The sequence below is a fragment of the Leopardus geoffroyi genome, chromosome B3 (genome assembly GCF_018350155.1).
Source record: "Leopardus geoffroyi isolate Oge1 chromosome B3, O.geoffroyi_Oge1_pat1.0, whole genome shotgun sequence".
In the NCBI taxonomy this organism is placed as follows: domain Eukaryota; kingdom Metazoa; phylum Chordata; class Mammalia; order Carnivora; family Felidae; genus Leopardus; species Leopardus geoffroyi.
Window position 1 is genome coordinate 133,995,774 of NC_059337.1, and position 21,847 is coordinate 134,017,620.

Consider the following 21,847-nt stretch of genomic DNA (forward strand, 5'->3'; position numbering starts at 1 on the left):
GAGAGAGCATTCAAGTCTGCACCGGAGTCTGAAGGATGCTTTGAGGATGAGAATGCAGCCCTTGGCTGAGCCTTAATGTGGCCCAGAAGTTTGTCAGGCAGATGGGCTGGGGAGAGGGAAGCATTCATTCACTTACTCACTCACTCATATTTTCTGAATCAATACAGAAGGGCATATTGTGGAAAAGAATGTATCAGGGGAAGATAGGACCGGGTACTTTTAAAATCCAGAGTGGCCTTCACCATGGGTGTTCAGAATCTCCATGTAGAGTTCCAGGAGGGGGCTGGGCCTCTCCCTTTCTGGCAGGCCTGACTGTTGGGTGCTGCCTCTCTTTTCCCCTTCCCACCGCACAGCCAGCCCATGCAGTGTCTGTGAGCTGCTCTAGAAGGATGTGACTCCAAGGAGGCTCTGGGAGCCGTGTATCCTAGCAACCGCCGAGGCTGGCATCAGCAGGGCTAGGCCCAGACTCAAGGTGTGTTCTAATTTTTCAGCCTTCTATTAATGGTGCATCTCCCACAGGGATGGGGGTAGGAAGGAAGAGGAGGGAGATGGTCAGGAAGTCTAGCATCCAGCCCCCTACTGTCTCTCAAACAACACAGTTGGGGCAAGGGGGGGGGGCGGTGGGGGGGGGAGGGGGAAGGAGGGAGACAAAGGGAGCCCTTTAGCTGAACATACCCCGGGCCGGTCACCAAGGCCAATTTATAATCATTCAGAATGCAATGAATCCAGGTGGTGATCGTCGGCGACAGCTAACATGGTGAAAGGATAGACAGATGGAAATGATGTTCCTTCTCGTGGAAGACTGTAACACCACCTAGGAGGTATTCCTACCAAAAGTCGAACCAGAATCTGATCAAGCCTCGACAGGTAACTCCTGGTTACAGAGATATAACCAGACGAACAGAGAAGCTCAAGAGAAATCCCAGCCGATTATAACGGATGGACTGTAGTTGGATCCTGAGTCTTAATAACAAACTAAAAAACAACAATGACAATAAAAGCTGAGACATCCGATGAGACAGTTGGGGAAATTTAAACACTGACTGGATATTTAATCATGTCAATGAGTGATTTTTTTAATTTTTGAGCGCAGTTAAGATGGTTGGGACTATGCTTAAAAAGAGACCTAACTGGGGCACCTGGGTGGCTCAGTCGGTTGGGCGTCCGACTTCGGCTCAGGTCATGATCTCGCGGTCCGTAGGTTCGAGCCCCGCGTCGGGCTCTGGGCTGACGGCTCAGAGCCTGGAGCCTGTTTCCGATTCTGTGTCTCCCTCTCTCTCTCTCTGACCCTCCCCCATTCATGCTCTGTCTCTCTCTGTCTCAAAAATGAATAAACGTTAAAAATAAAAAAAAAAAGAGTCGTAACTGCTGAGGAATGCAAACGGAAATATTTGTGGATGAAATCATCAGATGTCTGGAGTGTGCTTTCAAGTCATGCACGGTGGAGAGGTGGATGTGGGGGGTTACATGCAATGAGATTGACCCTGAGCTGATAATTGTTGTAGTTGGTGATGACGGGTGCTTGGGGTCATACTACCCTATTAATTTGAGTCATATGAAATTGCTGATATTTGACCACTTTTGACCTTCAAAGTGGCAATTTCGTATGGTGCAAACTAATTTGTTGGTATATGCTTGACATTTTTTCCTAATAAGGTATATATATTTTTTGGAGCAGAAGGAGAGGTCCATGCCTGCTTTTCCAGAAGTCTCTGCACTAGGAAAGAGGTATCGTAGGCTGGTACTAAAATATGTAGCACTGTCATGAGAAAAGCTGAAAACAGCCCTCCGAGGCTTTTGTAACCTGTGTGAATTATTTTCTGTTGAACTGGTAACAATAGTCATTCACAATTTGCTGGCCGCTGACAGCAAATGTTCAGCGTCTTGCCTGGGTATGTTTGAGCTGCAGAAGGTGGCTTCATTGATTTATTTTTTATTTTTTTTAAATGTTTATCTTTGGGGGGGGAGGGGCAGAGAGAGAGGGGGAGACACAGAATGGAAAACAAGCTTCAGGCTCTGAGCTGTCAGCACGGAGCCCAATGGGGGGGCCGGAACTTGTGAACTGGGAGATCATGACCTGAGCTGAAGTCGGACACTTAACCGACTGAGCCACCCAGGCGCCCATTCATTGATGTTTTAATTGCTCAATAAGAAACAATAAAAAACTGAATCCAAACAAGCAATCCACTGGGCATCAAATGGAAATCCTTGGCTTATGAAGGCAACTTGGGTCATTCCTGGAATTTCTGGAGATACACTAGCCTTGTGGGACATTGTCTGGACGATCCCCGCAGTGGGTGCAGAGGCAGGCCTGGGACTTCAGCCCTGCTTTGTTCCGTGGTCTCTGCATATCTCTCGACCTTTGGAGCCACAGCATCAACTCTTACCTTTTTTGGGACTTGTGGTTTCCTGTACCTGGAAAAGGCTGGGGTTTTCCATTAAGTCCCTTCTCTGGTTGCTGTTTCTGTCTCGATGATGAGTTGGTTACTTGATCAACCAACAAGGTTTTCTTTGTTTCAAAAATATTTATTTACTTATTCTTTTTAAGTAGGCGCCACACCCCACATGGGGCTCGAACCCACGACCTCAAGATCAACAGTCACATGCTCCACCAACTGAGCCAGCCAGGTGCCCCCTTATTTGTTTTTAATGTCTTCTCTTTGCTGACGACTGTGGTGGGTGCTGGTTTCTTGTCTTAACAAGCTCACCAATCAAATCCCGACTCTACCTCTTACAAGCCTTGTGACCTCAAGCAAGTATTTCATCTCTGTTTGGGCCTCAGTTGCCTTACTTGCAAACTGGGGGTAATGAGAGTTAATACCCTCGTGTAGGGATTTTGTGAGGATTAAATAAGAGAAAGCAGGCCAAGTACTTAGTGTCTGGCACATTGTAGGGCCCAGTGAATGGTAACTACTAGAACTACTATAATTATTATTACATAAAGCCCTGAGTGTTTAACAGTGAATACAGACCCTGTGGTTCCAATGATGTGTGACGTAAGACATCCTAGGGGACTGGTGTCACAGGGAAATCTTGCACTAAACCTTGAAGGATAAGAGAATCGGAAAGTACCAACTGCCCCTCAATATTCATTCTTCCCCTTTTTCTTAATAACAAAATCGAGACTACATTCTCCAGCCCTCCTTGCTGTTAGGTTTGGCCATGTGACTAAGTTCTGGCCAAAGAAGTGAAAGCACATGCTTTAAGTAGGACTTCTGGAAAGCCTGCTTAAAAGAATCTGACTCAGCTGGGAGCAGAGTCCCTTTATCCCTCTTTCTTTTTTCTGTTGGTCTGGAATGCTGATGTGATGGCTGGAACTCCAGCATCTACTTTGAAGTATGGGTTGACCTTGCAGACAGAAAATATGCACTGAGGATGATGGAGCATGATGGGAGCCTATTTTGTTTAAATGATACTATGGAGCCACTATGCTGTCCCTGAACTGCCTATCTCTTTACTTTTTTGTGTGACAGACACGAACTTCTATATTATGTCTCCCATTTTTTCCTGTTATTTGAAGCTGAACCTAATTCCAGGGGTCATGGTCAAAATATTAAACACCAGAATGGCATGGGCACTGACAAGTCCGAACAAACTCTGGTCATAGTGCTAGGGTACCAGATGAAGGGCTAGGATAGCAGGGAGATTGGAGCAGAAGATATTTATCATATAGGATGGAAGTATTTTAATATTTTAGCCACCAGTCCAGCTGTATCAATACATATCAGCTGAAAACTAGCTGAATACCAGCCCTGCTTATTCTTATCTGATACAACAAAGTTTGAGAATAGCTAAAAAGACAAGAAGGACTTCCGATCATGGGCACAGCTTGAGTAGAGGTTTAGTGGGTGAGTGAAGCATGGTGAGTTGTGAACACTGAGAACTCTAATTCAATCTGACTTGATGGGAATGTTTTTTTCTTTTTTCTTTTTCCAATTTTTTTTTGTGTTAAAATACATGCGTGTAAAATCATTTTAACCATTTTTAAGTGTACAGTTCAACCAGGATCGAGTACATTTATACTGTTATGCGATCATCACCACTGCCCATCTCCAGAACTCTTTCATCTTGTAAAACTGACACTGTCCCTGTGAAACACTAACCCCTCACGTCCCCCCCTCCAGCCCCCGGCAACCGCCATTTCACTTTCCGTTCCTGTGATTTTTTTCTACTCCAAGTACTTCAGGTAAGTGGGGCCATAAAGTATTTGTCTTTTTGTGACTGGCTTATTTCACTTAGCATAATGTCCTCAAGTTTCATCCACACTGCAGCACATGTCAGCATTTCCTTCCTTTGTAAGGTTGAATAATATTCATTTGTATATATATATGCCACATTTTGTTTATTTCTTCATCCATCAACGGACACTTGGGTTTCTTCCATGTTTTCGCTGCTGTGAACATGGGCGTACATATTTGAGTCCCTGCTTTCAGTTCTTTTTGGTATATACCCAGAAGTGGGATTACTGGATCATTGGGTATTTCTATGTTCAATTTTTTGAGGAATCTCCATACTGTTTTCCACAGTGGCCGCACCATCTGACATTCCCCAAAACAGTGCACAAGTGTTCCGATGACCCCACGTCCTCGCCAAAACTTGTTGTTTCCCGTTTGGGGATAGTAGCCATTCGAATGGGTGTAGGGTGGTATCTCATTGTAGTTTTTTTTTTAATGAATAAAAAAAATTAATGTTTATTTTTGAGAGAGAGAGAGACACACACACAGAGTGCAGGCAGGGGAGGGGCAGAGTGAGAGGGAGACACAGAATCCGAAGCAGGCTCCAGGCTTTGAGCTGTCGGCACAGAGCCCGACGTGCGGCTCGAGCCCACGGACTGTGAGATCGTGACCTGAGCCAAAGTCAGATGCTTCACTGACTGAGCCACCCAGGCGTCCCTCATTGTAGTTTTGATTTGCATTTCCCTAATGACTAGCAATGCTGAGCATCTTTTCATGTGTTTACTGGCTATTTGTATATCTTCTTCAAAGAGAGAATGTTCTTTTGAGCGAAGGTGTGTATGTGTAGGTTATAAAAGGAGCGGGAAGGGGGCGCCTGGGTGGCTCAGTCGGTTAAGCGTCCGACTTCGGCTCAGGTCACGATCTCACGGTCCGTGGGTTCGAGCCCCGCGTCGGGCTCTGGGCTGATGGCTCAGAGCCTGGAGCCTGCTTCCGATTCTGTGTCTCCCTCTCTCTCTGCCTCTCCCCTGTTCATGCTCTGTCTCTCTCTGTCTCAAAAATAAATAAAAACGTTAAAAAAAAATTAAAAGGAGCGGGAAGATAACATCAGAGGTCACACAAATCAGGTAACAGAAGCTAGTGAGAGGTAGATTCAGGAGTATTCTTGAATTTCAGCATTTGTGGGTTTTGGAGTACACGAGGGACTAGATGATGGCCATGGGAAGTAAGAACCTTGGTTCTGCAGTGCTGGTGTGTGTGTGTGTGTGTGTGTGTGTGTGTGTGTGTGTTTCAGTTTCCATTGCAGTATAACCAGCCATCTCTATTAGTCAAAGAAACACAAATCCACCCAGACTTGAGGGTGAGCAGGCCTGGGTGCCTCCTCTCACGGGAGGGATGTCAAGGTCACATTGCCAAAACATACGTGAGGTGGGCCATGCTATTGCAGCCATCTTTGGATGCTACAACCTGGCACAGGAGGTGTCCTTCCTTTTCAACACTGGTCTTGTTAAGAAGCCCCTCGGGGTGGAAGCCTTCTCTTTCTTCCCAGTCCCAGCCTGCTCAGAACTAGGAGGAGGTTCTCACTGTCTTCCAAATGGGATACACAGTGTGCACCTAAATTATTTCTGGAAACCAACTATATCTTTGGTGGAAAACGTCCAAGAAAAAGCTTAAGCACTGAACTAATTAGCTAATGTAATTGAAACAAACGGAATAGTGCAGGCTCTAAGTATGACTCGAAAATGCAGAGAAATGGATTTTTCAGTGGGAGGTGATATAGTTCCCATCACTACCCAAAATTACTGGCTTTATGAGTTATTCATTTAGCAGAATTTCCTGAATGCCCACGAGGTGCCAAGCACTGTGCTGGGTCGAGGTTGAAGATGCAGATGCCCCTGTAAGATGCTTAAACTTAGCAGCAGAGAAGAAGAAGAAGAAAAAGAACGTAGACTCGCTCAGCGCTCTGAGGGAGGAAAGCAAGCGGTGTCTTGGGGACATGGAAGGGTTGGGCTCTAGGATTACCCTTGGGCTGAGTTTCAAAGGAGTGTAAGAGTCCTAGGAACTCAGGAGTAAAGCAGACACTGGAGAATTTACAAAGAACTTTTATACCTATGCTTTGATCTAACTTTCTTGACAGCTGCGTAAGGGAGTTCATCCCCATTTTTTTGGATAATGCTCAGAAAGATCAAGTGGCTCACTCAAGGTCATGCAATTAAAATCAGAGATGAAAACTCGAGCCTAGTTCTTCTGACATGTTTTACTTTCTTTATTGGATAATTAACTTCTGGGGAACAGCTGTTTTCTTCCCTGATGCCGATCAATGACAAGTGAACGGATTTGAGCTAAAATCATGGAGGGGAGAGAACGATGATCTTTTATCATTTAGATCCCCCAAGGTCACTCTCAGTTTTGACATCCACACTGGCAGGAAGAGAGAGAGAGAGAGAGAGAGAGAGAGAGAGAGAGGAGGATTTTTTGGCCAGGTCAGGATGTGGTGTTCATCACGTTCCCCCATGTTCTATTGGCCAGAACACAGCCATGGGGCCCCATCTCAAGGTCAAGGTGGCTGAGAAACATAGTCCCCAACTAGCCAGGCACTTCCCTGCACACGAAGAAGGAGGAGCATGATTGTTTGGTGTTCAAGTGGTCCTCTCTGCCACAAGCCAACACTTATAGAGCACTTACGATCTACCGGGCAGCATTGTAAAAGCTCCGCCTGTATTAATGCATTTGATCTTTGAAACATAACTCTATGTGGATGTACTAGTTACAGTCCCATTTTATGGCTAAGGAACCTGAGGCCCAGCAAGGGGTAAGCAACTGGGATTCAAACTGACATCCTTGCTCTGGATGCTGGAGCCTGGCTGTCCCCACCCCATGCATCACTCATCAATTTCTCCTCTGAAATGTGACCTGCCCTTGGCTTCTCCTCTCCATTCCTCTGCCACCGTTCTGGGTCACACCCTCTTCATATCTCATGTGTCCCCATCCCCTGGGTTGTCCCCTCCTATCCACTCTCCCCTCTGCTGCCAGTGATCTTAAATGTCAAGTGTGGTTCTGTCTCTGCTCTTTCTTCCCAGAACTTGGGTGGTGTCCTCAGGATAAAGTCCTGGCTCCCTTCATCTTTCACTAGCCTCTGTGCTCCAAACACTCTGGGGTTCAACCTCTCTGAGCTTCTCACCAGTCCCTATACTCACCAAAGAGCCCAACTGTGAATCCATGCTTTTGCGATGCTGTTCCTTCTTTCTGGAATGTTCTCCCTCTCTTGCATTTGCCAAATTCCCAGGCCCTCAAGACAAGGCTCAGAAGCTGCCCACCCCATCCTTCCCTTCCAGGCCTCCCCAGGCAGGTCCTTCACCCCTTCTTCTGTGTTCCCCAAGCTTGTACCCGGACCCCACCCCTTCCCATACTGCCTTGTTGTTGGCTCTTTACTCAGGTGTTTTCCTTTCCCAGACCAGGAGCAACATAGGGTCGGGAGGGTGTCTCATCCATTGTCATTCCCATGGGGCCTGGAACAGTGGCTGAGCTTTCACACTGTCACCGCAGGAAGAAGGGTGCCTGTTTTCTATGGCCTGTTCTGCCTCTGCCTAGATTTGACCCTGGTTGACTTCTCTGTTATGGGAAAGCATTTGTCTATTCATGGATTCTTAACCCTGGGCACCTTGTAAAAATGACTGGTGGCCGCACACCATCCCAGTGATTCTGATTCCCCTGTTCCCCAGTGATGCTACTATGCAGTCAGGGTTGAGAACCACTCTGAGTGCTTCTCTGGTTTTAACGTATCCACAACCCCCCTGGGATGCTGCCGAAGCGCTGGTTTGAATCCAGTAGGTCTGGGATGCGGTTGCAGTGGCTGCGATTCTCACGAGCTCCCAGGTGATGACGATGCTTCTGGTTCATGGATCACGATGTGAGTACAAAGGCCTTAGATGATCTGACCATCCCTTGCCTGACATTCAATGCCACTGAGATGGGAGGAGGAGGCCCGGAGGCCTGCATGAGGGGTGAGGGAAGGTGGTGAGGTTGGGGAGGTGGCTCATACTGGAGAGCTGCCACGGAGGACACATGGGCAGCACGTGGTGACACTTGGCACACAGGTGGTGGAAGTGCTTGCGTGCGTGGTCCTGCTGATCATCGACAGCTAGTGTTTACCATGTGCTGGGCACTTTTCTAGACTTCTATTCCAGTAACTCACTTGATCCCCCTCCCATTTTATAGATGAGGAAACAGAAGCCCATTAAATAACACATCTAAGGCTTGCAGCTGGGATATGACAGAGCCCAGGCTCCAGACTGTGTGACGGCTCCTTTGCCATGTTGTCCCTCTAGTGTCTGAGCCAATGCATACTCATTTATTTGTCCATCACACCAAACACTTGATGAGCCCCTGTTCTGAGCCAAGCTCAGGGTTGGACACAGGGAAAAACAAGGGGATCGCCACCCAGGACGGAGCCCAAAGGCAGATCCTGAACATTCACCTGGAGGGCTTATGGAAGGGCCTGTCTGGCCCCCACACAGAGAACCCCAGCCTCACCTGCACGTGGGTGAGTAGCTTCTAACATCGGCCACAGCCTGATGACCTGGTTAGGTGGACGGTCCATGGACAACCACACACAGGACTCTGGACACGAGGCAGGCAGAGCAGCCTGGGGCTCCCGCCCCTTCCTCCTCAAGACCTTCCTCTCCCGTCCAGCTTCTCAGGATGTCGGTCCTCCTCAGGCTCCAGCTCACTCCACCATCTGAATCTCATAGTCACAGCCCACGGGCCACGTAACTGCCCGTCTTTAACAAAATCAATGCCATTCTATTATTTATTAATTGCTTAGTTATTATTTTGGTGGATGGAATAGGACACTCAGCCCTCGGGGCTCCTGTAAAACAAATTGACTTCCAGCCCACACCACTTAGATAATAATAGATCTTCATGTGGGAAAGCCGGACGGGTGCCCTGGGACACCATGTTTTCCTGTATCCCTGGCTCCTGGGGACTGACTGCCTTCACCTGACTTCAGGTGGTTCTCACAGAGGGGCTAACCCATCTGATGACCTTGGTGGCTAAGGTCTGAGCTCTCCCTCAGGGTCCCTGGTTACTATGGCAGCTGATGTTCTAAGCTCCAGGTTGGGGAGAGGGGAGGGAGACCTGGTCAGGATGAGAGTTATCCAAGCCAGAGGGAAGCGGATGAACCAGTGAAAGGCTTATTTTTTCAAATATTTTTTTTTTTTTAATTTAAATTCAAGCTAGTTAACATACAGTGTAGTCTTGGTTTTAGGAGTAGAACCCAGTGATTCATCCCTGACATATGACACCCAGTGCTCATCCCAGCAAGTCTCCTCCGTAATGCCCATCACCCATTTAACCCATCCCCCCACCCACCTTCCCTCCAGCAGCCCTCAGTTTGTTCTCTATATTTAAGAGTCTTTTACGGTTTGTCTCCTTCTCTGCTTTTATCTTATTTTTTCTTCCCTTCTCCTGTGTTCATCTGTTGTGTTTCTTAAATTCCAATGTGAGTGAAATCATATGATATTTGTCTTTCTCTGCCTGACTTATTTTGCTTAGCATAATACACTCCAGTTCCATCCACATTGTTGGCAAGTGGCAAGATTTCATTCTTTTAGATCACTGAGTAATATTCCATTGTATATGTATTACCACACCTTCTCTATCCATCCATCAGTTGATGGACCTTTGGGCTCTTTCCATAATTTGGCTGTTGTTGATAGCGCTGCTATAAACATTGGGGTTCCTGCGCCCCTTTGAATCAGCATTTTGTATCCTTTGATGAAAGGCTTTTTCAAAGCCAGTCCCTCCTTGGTCCCAGCTCCTGTCCCACTGGGCTGTCACATCTGTTGGCATCGCTGTCATCTCCATCAGGCTGGGAGCTTCTCTATCATCCCAGGAGCCAGTGTGGAGTTTGACAGAATAGATGATGTCATTTGCATCCCACTGAAAGGGAGAGCCCAGGGATTATAATTCCAGTACCTGTACCCAGCCTGGCATCTCCGTTTGTGTTTGATTCTTTCCAACAGCTCACATTTGTGACGCATACTTCCAATGCTCTGGCATACTGTTTATTCACGGTCAGTATTTCCACTTGATGAAATCCTGTGGGATTCTGCAACTTATATAACAAACTCTTAGGGAGCACTTACTATGAGCCAACCCTGTTTTCAGTGTTACTGACTCATTGACTCCTTATGATAGCCCTCTGAAGTTGGTACAATCATTATCCACACTTGGCAGAAATCTGAAACGTGTGGAGGTTAAATAAACCTGCTAGTAAGTGACCTTCAGCTAAGCTTTCTCTCCCAGTCTCATTTCCAACCATTCTTCCCGTTTTCTGACGCTGTATGCTTGCCTGGATCTTCATGAAGTAGCTTCCAAACTTTTTTTTCTTATTATGTAAAATGCAAAGTTCCTCAGGTACTTCCTTTGCCCAAGCCGCATACCAGAATCCAGCAAAAGATATTATACAATTACTATGAATGTGCTAACCTCGCTCTGCCAACATTTTGTTATAATAATAATAGCTAACATTTGGAGAATGTTGACAACTCTATGCCACAAGCTTTAAAAAGTTTATAAATGCAGAAACTGAACTTCAGATAGGTTAAGAAACTTCCAAAGGTCTCACAGCTAATAACTTTTTGTGTGTGATTCAAAAATTTTTTTTATTATTGGAATTTAGTTGACATACCATGCTATGTTAGTTTCAGATGCACAACGCAGTGATTCAACAGTTCTATGTGTTACTCAGGGCTCGTCACGCGGAGTATAGTTTCCATCTGCCTCTATAACTTCCAAGCTTTTTGATCATGCACTCCACCAGCAAACTTTCTAACCATCCATCCTTCCAACATATGCATACTTGAGTGTGTGAGCATGAGTGGGGGAGGGGCAGAGAGAGGGAAACAGAATCCAAAGCAGGTTCCAGGCTCTGAGCTGTCAGCACAGAGCCCGATGCGGGACTTGAACTCACAGACAGAGAGATCATGACTTGAGCCAAAGTTGGACGCTTAACCAACTAAGCCACTTAGGTGCCCCCTTCATAGGAGTCTTTTAAAGACATCTGTCCACTTAGAGTTGATTTAATGAAAAGTAGGCAGTTGCAAATCCAGTTGCCCAGGCAAAGCCGAACTACCATATACTGAAACCCCATTGGGAGAGGGTTTCAGTGTATGGTCCCTCCAGCGCTGTGGCCATCTGATCTGGCACAATCTTGGGATCAGTTTGTAAATTCAACATCAATAAAGCTTCGTTTCTTTCTGAATTTTTACATACAGGTCTGAATAAAAATCCTAATACTGTCTTCCTGCACTCAAATGAATTGGCTTTCCAAACCCCCCGGGGTCCACTCCCTGCCTCCACCCCCATTATAATCTATGGTTTTGCTCCTTTAATGTTTAGTAGAATTTCCAGAGTTCTTACACATGATTCAGACATTTTTACACAGATTAAGTCTTTGGTTGAGCAAATAAATATTTAAAAACATCCACAGATAATTATTTGATTAAATACATGCTCGGAAACACAAACAGTTCTCAAAAACACTTTTATGTAAGGTATTAAGTTCAAAATAGGTGATCTCATTTGGTATTATACATGGTACAAAATTCTAAGCTTGATTTTAAGAGATCAGATAAACAAATGCTCTGGAGAGCTTATCATTCTTTTAAACAGTCCTTCCCTGCCTGTCACTTGTTGGGTCCACATTTGTAAAGCAATGCGCATGGGTCTTAAGGGGTCACTGTCTGGAGAGATCATGGGATTAGTGAGCCCAGCTGGCCGTGTAGCTCCCAAATAAGCAGAGATTTAATAGGGGAAACACCTGAGTCTCATAGAGGTGAAAGGTCATACAGACAGTTAATGGTGGAGCTGGATTAAAAGTCAGGTCTCTTTATAGCCGCAGCATACCAAGCAAGCTCTTTATTCTTTGGTATATTAGTTACACACTAGTGTTGTGTAATAAGATGCTCCCAAACCCAGGGGCTTAAGATGGCCATTGATTATGATCATGTTCACGGGTCTTCAGGCCCAGCGCACCTCAGCTAGGCTGGGCTGGTTTCCAGAGGCCCAGCCCTGGGCTCCAGGCCCCCAGCTGCAGGTTGAATTCAAGCCCGCTCTACATATAACTCGTGTTTTTTGGCCCAGTAGCTGCTGGGGGTATGTGGTCTGTTCCACTTGTCTGATTCTAGGGCTCAGACTGAAGAGGCAGCTTCTTCCATCCAACCAGTGGAGCTCAACAGGGCAAGTCCAGCTGGGTGAATGCATTTCAAGCCTCTGCCCACTAAATGGCCACCAATATTCCAATGTCACTTGTGTGAGTTACATGGGCAAGCCCAAGTCCAAAGGGTGGGGAAGTACTCTCTGTCTACCATGAGGCTGTAGTAGATGCAGATTTAGAACTCTCTGACGGGAGAGGGACAAATTTGAACCAATAACTCAAGTTATGCACCTGGTTTAAGTTAGAGGCATGCTGTATTGGCCCCAGCATCACCTGCCTTGGACTTGTATGTGCTGGAGCGTTTTGGATGATCTGAGGAGGAGGGACACTCGAAGTGAAGGTGAAAAGGCTTGTCTCCTCCATTTTTGCTGAGATATTTGAATAAGTGGGATGATTTCCTATGCCTCCCTGGGGCTCTGAAGGGCTTTTATTCAGCCCCTGAGTGCAAAGGTGGTCCTGGCTGGTAGCCCCGGGTTTCCTGGTGTAGGGCTGGGGAACCTGTGTGGCATCTCTTCAGGGGCCCCATGAGAAGTCCAGAGAAGGCCCTGGATGGCACCATGGCACTGCCCAGGACCCCCACCCCCCACAATAGGCTGAACTCTGCAGGATGATGGAAAGAGCAGATGTGAGGTTGCAAAAAACGGATGCGACCTAGTCGTCCCCCAAATACCCACAGTGACAGAGTAAGTCCAAGCTTCTCTTCATACAGTTTCCCAGAAATGCCCCAGTTCTCACAGAGGAGAGCAAGCCCCTGTGCATTCACAGGGGCCAAATCCCCAGTGGCCTGAAGGGGCCTGGACTTGCGGTGGCCACTGGCCCAGAAGATGGGGCTGGGGCTGGGAAGGATGGCACTTCTGTCTCTATTGGAGTCTTTGATTTTCTTTAATGTTTTATCATGAAAAATTTCCAAACATGAAGAAAAGCAGACATAGTAGTGTATTGAGCATTCTGACATGGGCTTCATCTATTGGTAACTAATATCACCCTAATACTTTTATCATGCCAAAATTAATATTTCGTTGCTTAACGTCATCTAGTACCCTTACTCTGCCCCCAGTTCTCTTAAAAAGCTTTTTTACAGTCACTTGTTTGAATTAGGATTCCACACATTGCATTTGGTTGGCATGTCTCTTAAGATTCTTTCAGTCTGTAACAATTGCCCCTCCTTTTAAAACACCATTCCTGGGGTGCCTGGGTGGCAGCCAACCCTTGATTTCGGCTCAGGTCATGATCTCACGGTTCGTGAGTTCAAGCCCTGCGTCGGGCTCTGCACCGACAGCACAGATCCTGCTTGGGATTCTCCCTCCCTCTCTCTCTCTCTCTCTCTCTCTGCTCCTCCCTAGCTTGTACTCACATGTGTTCTCTCTCTTTCTCTCAAAACAAATAAATAAACATTTAAAACATAGGGACAGCTTTGACTCGGGTCATGATCTCATGGTTCATGAGTTCTAGCCCCGAATCAGGTTCTGTGCTGACAGCTCGGAACCTGGAGCCTGCTTCGGATTCTGTGTCTCCCTCTCTATCTCTGCCCCTCCCCTGCTCACACTCTGTCTCTCTCTCTCAAAAATAAATAAACATTAAAACATTTTTATAAAAAAAAATAGGGGCGCCTGGGTGGCGCAGTCGGTTAAGCGTCCGACTTCAGCCAGGTCACGATCTCGTGGTCCGGGAGTTCGAGCCCCGCGTCAGGCTCTGGGCTGATGGCTCAGAGCCTGGAGCCTGTTTCTGATTCTGTGTCTCCCTCTCTCTCTGCCCCTCCCCCGTTCATGCTCTGTCTCTCTCTGTCCCAAAAAATAAAATAAACGTTGAAAAAAAAATAAAAACACCATTCCTTTGTCAAAGAAACGCAATCATTTGCCCTATAAAAAGTCCAACATTCTGGATTTGACTGTGTTCTCGTGGTGGTGTTTGACATGTTCCTCTCTCCTCCATTTTTCTGTAAACTGGAATATCTAGAGGCCTAAATAGATTCAGATTTAGTGTTTGGGGAAAAGAAATTACGTTGTGGGTACTGCTGTGTACTCGTGGGCATCCCACCAGGAGGATGTTCTATTCGGTTGTCTCGCTTTGTGTGATGGTGACTGATCAGTCAGTGCAGGTGCTGGAGCCTGACCTATTCCAAAGTTCTCCTTGAGTCTTCTACCCCTTTCCACCAGCTTTAGCAGCCATTGAGTGAATAGACCCATTATTTCATTAGGAGTTGCAAGGGTGATATTCTAATTTTATCATTTCTCCTGCTTTTATTAGCTCTCATCCTTCTATAAAGAGGAATGTTCTCACATCAACCATTTGGTTATCTTGAAGATGAGTTTTACAGGAAAGGCATGATAAGTGCTTGAAGTGCTTGATTCTTTCTCTTCGATGGTCTTCTTTCAAAGTAATGAGATAGTGCCTGAGCAAACCTCCACAGGTGGCCAGTAAAGGACTGTTTTTGTTTTTTATTGAAGCCGTTATAATCAGTAGGTTTTTAACATATTTACGTGCTTTACTCCATTTTGGTCGTTAGTCTTTTTGACAAATAAATATTCCCATCTTTGGCCAGGGGGAGCTCATTCAAGTTGATTCTCGTGTCCTTTTTGACATGACCCCAGTAATCACTGCCTTGCTTTCAAACAGAACGAGAGGATCCAGACTCATCCTGTACATTTCCTGCCCCATCCCTAAAATCAGCCATTTCTCCAAGGAACCCTGGTTTTCTTTCAGTGAGAAAAGGTACTCAGACATCACAATCTAGATATTAAGTATTGCAATTGGGTTGTTACTGCTTTAAGACTTTTCAGTGGACAATGCTAAGGGGAAAACTGCATATTTTAGAAAGAGGGAAAAAATCCTGTGATACTGATATTTCAAATTTAATTAAAGAGCATAGGTAAAATTTTATTTAACTTTTTAATTTCGTATTTATCTCTTTTCTCTAGCCCCAAAAATATTTATTGTCCTATCTGTATCCATCCATGTATCCATCCATCATCCATCCATTCATCCACACATGTGTTCACACAGATAAGAGTAGTTTCAAACTAACCATGCTGACATTGACACTGACAATAACCAATAACTAAATACAGTTGGAGATTGCTTTGTGTGTGATTTCTTCCTTAAGATTTGCTGAATAGTGTGCTTTAAAGTCACTTGAAACCATGTTTTTTTCTCCATATGGTTACATTGCCAGCTTGATGTATAACCATTATGATGTAGAAGTAGGTTTATTTAGTTCAGTTTGGTATGTAATTAAAAAAAAATTAGAGATCCTTTGACTTTGTTTTCAATTTTTATTTACTTGATCTCAAGTCAAAACTATAAAACAAGTTGCATTCAGAAAAGTCGCTTCTCGCTGTGTTTGCCTCTCTAGTTTTTTTACTAGTTTTTGGAATTCCTTCGATTATTTCTTTTTGAAAATATAAAATATAAATTTCTATTTGAAAAATACATACATATGTGTATATGTGTATTTCCCCATTCTACACACAAAAAAAAAATAACAAACCATGCACTCTGTTCTGTACCCTCCCTTAGCAATATGTCTTGGAAATTGCTCTACAATACCATTTACAGGTAGTCCTCATTCTATATAGCTAAATAGTACTCTGTTGTATGGATGAACATAGTCTTTTCAGCCAATTCTTTATTGATAAATATTTGGGCTATTTCCAGCTTTTTTTCTTTTTGCTATTATAAATGATATTCCAGTGAATGACCTTGCACCTATCATTTTGTATTTCTTTCAGTGTGCTTTTGGGGCAATTCCTAAAAATGGGATTACTGGATCAAAAAGTAGATGCCTATGTAATTTTGCTAGATATTGCCAAACTCTCAAGAGAGGTTGCATATTTATGCTTTCCTATCAGTACTATAGGAGAGTGCCTGTTTCCCTAAGGCTTCTCCAACAGAGTATGCTGCTGAATTTTGGAGTTTTGCCCATATGATAGGTAAGAAGTGGTATTTTGGTTCAGTTTTCATTTGCATTTTCCTATTTTCATAGGTTAAGAAGCTATTTGCATTTTTTTCCCCCTGGGAACTGTCTATTCCCATCTTTTACCCATTTTTCTTTTCTTAGCTCTTGTTGGGAATACTAATTCTTTAAAAAATTTTAAAAAAAAGGAATACTAATTCTTTGTGATATAAGTTAAAAAATATTTTCCCAGTTTATCATTTGTCCCTGTGTTTTTATATGCTTTATAACATATGTTTATATGTTTTTTATATGAAAATTTTAAAAGCCTTTTTTTAATATAGTAAATTTACCATTTCCCTCTGTATTGCTTCTGGATTTCTAGTCATAATTAGGAAAATGTTTTTCCAATCCCAGGTTATAAAGATTATTTATATTGTTTTGTTTTTACAATTAGATTTCTCATGTAAATGGAATTTAACCTGGTGCACAGTGTTTGTCTGCATCTAATTTTGTCTTTTTCTGTATGGCTGTCCAGTTGTTCCACAAGACTTATTAAATAACCTTCTTTGCCCCCGCTTACTTGAAATGCTGCCTTTATCATATACTCAATTTCCTTAAGTACTTGGGTCTATTTCTGGATTTTCAACCCTTGCACCATAAATAGATATATTCATCTTTATGCACCAATACTACACTGTTATAATTATAGAGGCTTCCAAATATGTTTAATATCTTATAAGGGTAGGACTTCTTATTACTCTTTCATTTTCTTTCCTGGCTATGCTTACTAGCTTTCTTCCATATGAATTTTATAATCAATCTTTAATGCTCCAGGGGAAAAAAAAAAGATGGTATTTTGAGAAGGGTGAATCCTATTAAATTTATAAGTAAACTTATGGAGAATTGACATTTTTACAGTGTTGAACTTTCCCACCAGGAACCTGGAATATACATCAGTTTGCTCAAGTATACATATTTGCATTTCAGGAAACTAAAAAAATTTCCTCCTATAGATTTTACACATTTCTTGTTAAGCTTATGTCTAAATATTTTATTTCAAGTTCTGCATTACAAATGGAGCCTGTTCTTCTGTTAACTTCTTCTTATAATTTTTTATATTTATAAAGATGATGGGTTTATGCATGTTGATTTTATTATCTTACTACTTTACTAAATTCTCATTGTTTATAGTAGTTTTTCCATATTCTTTTGGCTCTTTCAAATATATATAGTCATATTATCCGCAAACTGAGTTTTTTCTTCCTTTCTGATTATTACGCTTCTACTTGCTTTCTCGTATCTAATTGCATTGGCTACTATCTCCATCACATGTTACATAGTCATTGTGTGCTATTTTAAATGTACTGTTGTTTTGCATTTGCTAGTATTTTATTTAAGATTTTTCTGTGTATAGGTGAGATTGGTGGGGCCTGATTTTAAACCCTTCTGTGGTACCCATGGCATGTCACCTACAGGTGACAGCATGAACTGCAAAGAGTCTCATGAACTTCACTTTGCATTTTCTTCTCTTTCTTCCATGCTGGCTAGTTCCACACTTGTTTGCTTCCATTGTTTTTGTTGTTTGTTTGTTTGTTTCAGTCTTTTGCAATCACCCTCATGTTTGCTTTCCATTCTTTCTCCTTCCTGGAGATCAATGAAGCTTGGTAGTTCTGGGGAAGTGAACGTGCCTCAGACTCACACAGACCAGCCTGGCATTGAATCAGAGCTCACCACTTACCAGTTCTCTGACTTTGGGCCAATTGCAGAATCTTTTCAAGCCTCAGCTTTCTCATCTGCAAAATGGGAATGATAAAAATGCCCAACTTTACAGGTTTGCTGGTAAGAGTAACACAATTAAAGAATACAATTAACAAGTGTTTGTTCCAGCTGCTCTCCAAACCCTTTCTTTCCTCCAGGGCACAGACTTAGATAACATTTTCCACTCTTCATTGCAGGTAGGTGTGGCCATGTGCCTGTGTGCTAGCAAATGGAATGTGATCACAATGATGTGTGCCACTTCCAGGTAAGGTCCATAAAAAAAAATTCCCACGTGTAATTGTCCATGCTCTTCCTTCTACTGGGCTGATGCAGACGTGCAAGGTGAGGAATGTGGAAGGGGACTGGGCCCCTGAATCACCACATGGAAGAGAGTCACCTGCTAGTCACAAACACAGTGTTGGACTTTACGTGAATAGATAATAAATTTCTATCACATCTGACCCATTGCCCATTTCAGAGTTTGCTTGTTACGGCACCTAGCATTACCCTAATTAATACCATGCTCAAAAAACATAACTTCTTCCTCTCACTTTCCCCTCTTCTCTCCCTCATGACCCAGCTCAAAATGTCAGCTCCCTGGTGAGATTTTCTCCAATCTCCTCAGGCAAAATTAATGAGTCACCACTGTCTCTGTGCTCCCAGGGCACTTATAAGCCCTGACCCAGTCACAAACTGGGTTCTGAATTCTTTGTTTATGCTTCTTCTCCAGGTGCCTTGCCCAGAGCTAGTACTCAACAATGGTTAGTGGATTACATGAGGAATGAGTACATAGTATGCAAACGCCTCAAATAGACATTCTGAATAAAGACTGAAGGCTGGCTACTGTCTGCAAAAGGGTGTGGCAATAACACACTGACCTTTTCATCTAACCTTAAATCTCAAAGCAAACTGTTGGCATAGTTACACCTTTGTTTTTTGTTTTTGTTTTAATTTTTAAAGTGTTTTATTTATTTATTTAAAAAAATTTTTTTTTCAACGTTTATTTATTTTTGGGACAGAGAGAGACAGAGCATGAACGGGGGAGGGGCAGAGAGAGAGGGAGACACAGAATCGGAAACAGGCTCCAGGCTCTGAGCCGTCAGCCCAGAGCCCGACGCGGGGCTCGAACTCACGGACCGCGAGATCGTGACCTGGCTGAAGTCGGACGCTTAACCGACTGCGCCACCCAGGCGCCCCGAAAAGTGTTTTACTTATTTTTGAGAGAGAGACAGAGCATGAGCAGGGTAGGGGCAGAGAGAGAGGGAGACACAGAACCTGAAGCAGGTTCCAGGCTCTGAGCTGTCAGTAAAGAGCCCAACGCAGGGTCTCGTGAGATCATGACCTAAGCTGAAGTTGGACGCTCGACCAACTGAGCCACCCAGGCACCCCTTAAAAAAATTTTTTTTTAATGTTTTATTCATTTTTGAGAGACAGAGACAGACTGTGAGCCGGGGAGGACCAGAGAGAGAGAGGGAGATACAGAACCTAGTTATACCTTTGGATCACTGCCAGGGACGGCTCTCTGTAAAGCCTCCTGTTTTTGCACTGGTACAAATGACGTAGGTTCCATGGACCCTTCATTTCCTACCACATAAGGTTCAAGTCTTGGCTCTGTCTGGAACTAGTCATGTGGCCTTCGATTTGTCACACACACACACACATGCACATACACAGACACTGGTTCAAAGGGATGTACCTGGGAGTGGGGAGACCACTTGTGCTCTGAGGGTGAGCCTGGGGAAGTTGAGATGCAGTGAACTGAAGTTGGGGGGGAGGCAGCCTACAGTTTTTTCGGTCTAGGGTCAGGAGACTCCTGAAATGCGAGAATGATGGGCCCAGGACTCAGCCCTCCCCGCCTTGGTCAGCTCAGTCTCAGTCTTGCTGCTCCAAACTCTCCAAGGGAGGGCCACATGAAGATTTTCTGAGACCCTGTATTTGGAAGAGATTTTGGGGCTGGCCACCATCTCACAAGTCATACAAAATTAAAACAATATTAAAAATACCATAGTCTCATTAAATTCTGATTTTTTGTGTGTGATTATTACTTTAATAGTGCTTTTACAACATTATATCAAAATCTTTTAAAAACGTTTTATTTTTCCTTATTTATTTTTGGTGCCCCTATTTGCCATCATCTTTAGCACCTGCTAGGCCTCCTGCTGTAAGATCCAAAAGGCAAGTGATGCTCCTCTTGAAGCACCTTGAAAATTGTGTGTCCCTGGGATTTATGGGAGTGGAGCCCAATTCCTGTCTGTGTGGGTAGGTGTTAATACTTCCCCTCACACGTGGCTGGAAAGGAGCCAGGTCTCAGAGCTGTAGCACCTCTCCTTAGTTCCTTTGGTGCCTGGAGGAGGCAGGAAGTCTTGCAAGCTGCTGAGTGTGGGGGTGAGGGTGTGACAAAGGGCGCTGGGGATAGGGACAGGCAGGGAATGGAGAGGCTGAGCTGGGAGGAAAGCTAGCAGGGAGAGGCCTGTGGAAAATGCCACCTGCATCATCTCTTGGGCTCTGGGCGTGGCAGAAAAATGTGGAGCAAGCCCAGGTGCTTCCTCATGCAGGGGCCTCAGAGCAGTTCCTTGGGACAGCAGCTTGACAGGATAGGGGTAGGGGGATTGGTACTGGGAACAAGGAGCCCCTGGTTAGCCTTTGAGCCTTTTTCCTGATGTCTCGATAGAAGCAGTAAAGCAGAATATTTAGAAATCATGGACTTCAGAGTCAGATTGCCCAGATCTGAATCTGGGCTCCATCATGCACTAGCTCCATGACCTTGGGGAAATCATCTAACATTTCTGAGATGTGAGTTGGTCCAGATGGAAGGGATCAAACAGTCAACTAGTCTAACAAACTTGTTTTACATATGATGCTGATGAGGTCCTGAGTGGGGAAAGAGCTTTCCAAGAGTTCGAGTAGGAGGTGGAGTTAGAGCCTGAACCAAGGACTTCTGACTCCCATCCAAGTACTTCATCCAGCATATCTCTGTGAACATTGGGCACAAACAACATCCAACTACCATTCCCCCCATTTAACCATTCATTCTCTTAATCATTCATCATCCGTCCCCAAACCAATTGACTCCTTTATTTAACCATCCATATAAATATCCCATCCACCCCTATCTGCCATCCACCCATCTATTCATCCGTATATCCCTCTATCCAACTATTCCTTATTCACCCATTTACCCACCATCCTATCATCTATCTACTCATCTATCCACCCATCTATCCATCCAACCACCACCACATCCATGAACCCAAGGTGGGGGTGGGGGATGGAATGACTGTTAGGTACCTAACCAATAGTGTTTGTCATAGGGTGTGAGAAACTGAAGTTATTACCTTCAAAATGTGTGTTCCTAATTCAATTCAAAGTGGTTGCTGAATTGCTATTAGGTTCACAGCATTGTGCTGGCATTGCTGCCTAAATGTAAAGGTTCAGGAAAAAACCCTGTTATATACAAAACATTTTCTACTAAAGAAATATGACAACTAAAAGCAGTTCGAGGCCCTGGATTGGATCTTGGACTGGGAAAATAAAATAACTACAAAGGACACTATTGAGACAAATGATACAATTCTAATATGGACTGTGTAATAGATCATAGTATATTACTAGAATGTTTGATACCCTGATTTTTATAACTGTACTATAGTTATACAAGAGCATGTCCTTTTTCTTGGGAAATGCACCCATAAGTATTTAGGGGTAAATGGACACAATATCCCCAACTTACTTGCAAATTATTTAAGAAAAAAATATTTCTTATATGTAAAAAATGTTTACATAAATATTGTAATATACAAT

At 44.1% G+C, this 21,847-nt stretch overlaps 1 non-coding gene across 1 annotated transcript; it reads right to left on the bottom strand.

Annotated features, from left to right (window-relative positions):
- Positions 1–2,557: 2,557 nt before the first annotated feature.
- TRNAN-GUU lies at positions 2,558–2,630 on the bottom strand. The gene has a single exon. It is a non-coding gene; the product is annotated as a tRNA-Asn (tRNA).
- Positions 2,631–21,847: the final 19,217 nt, after the last annotated feature.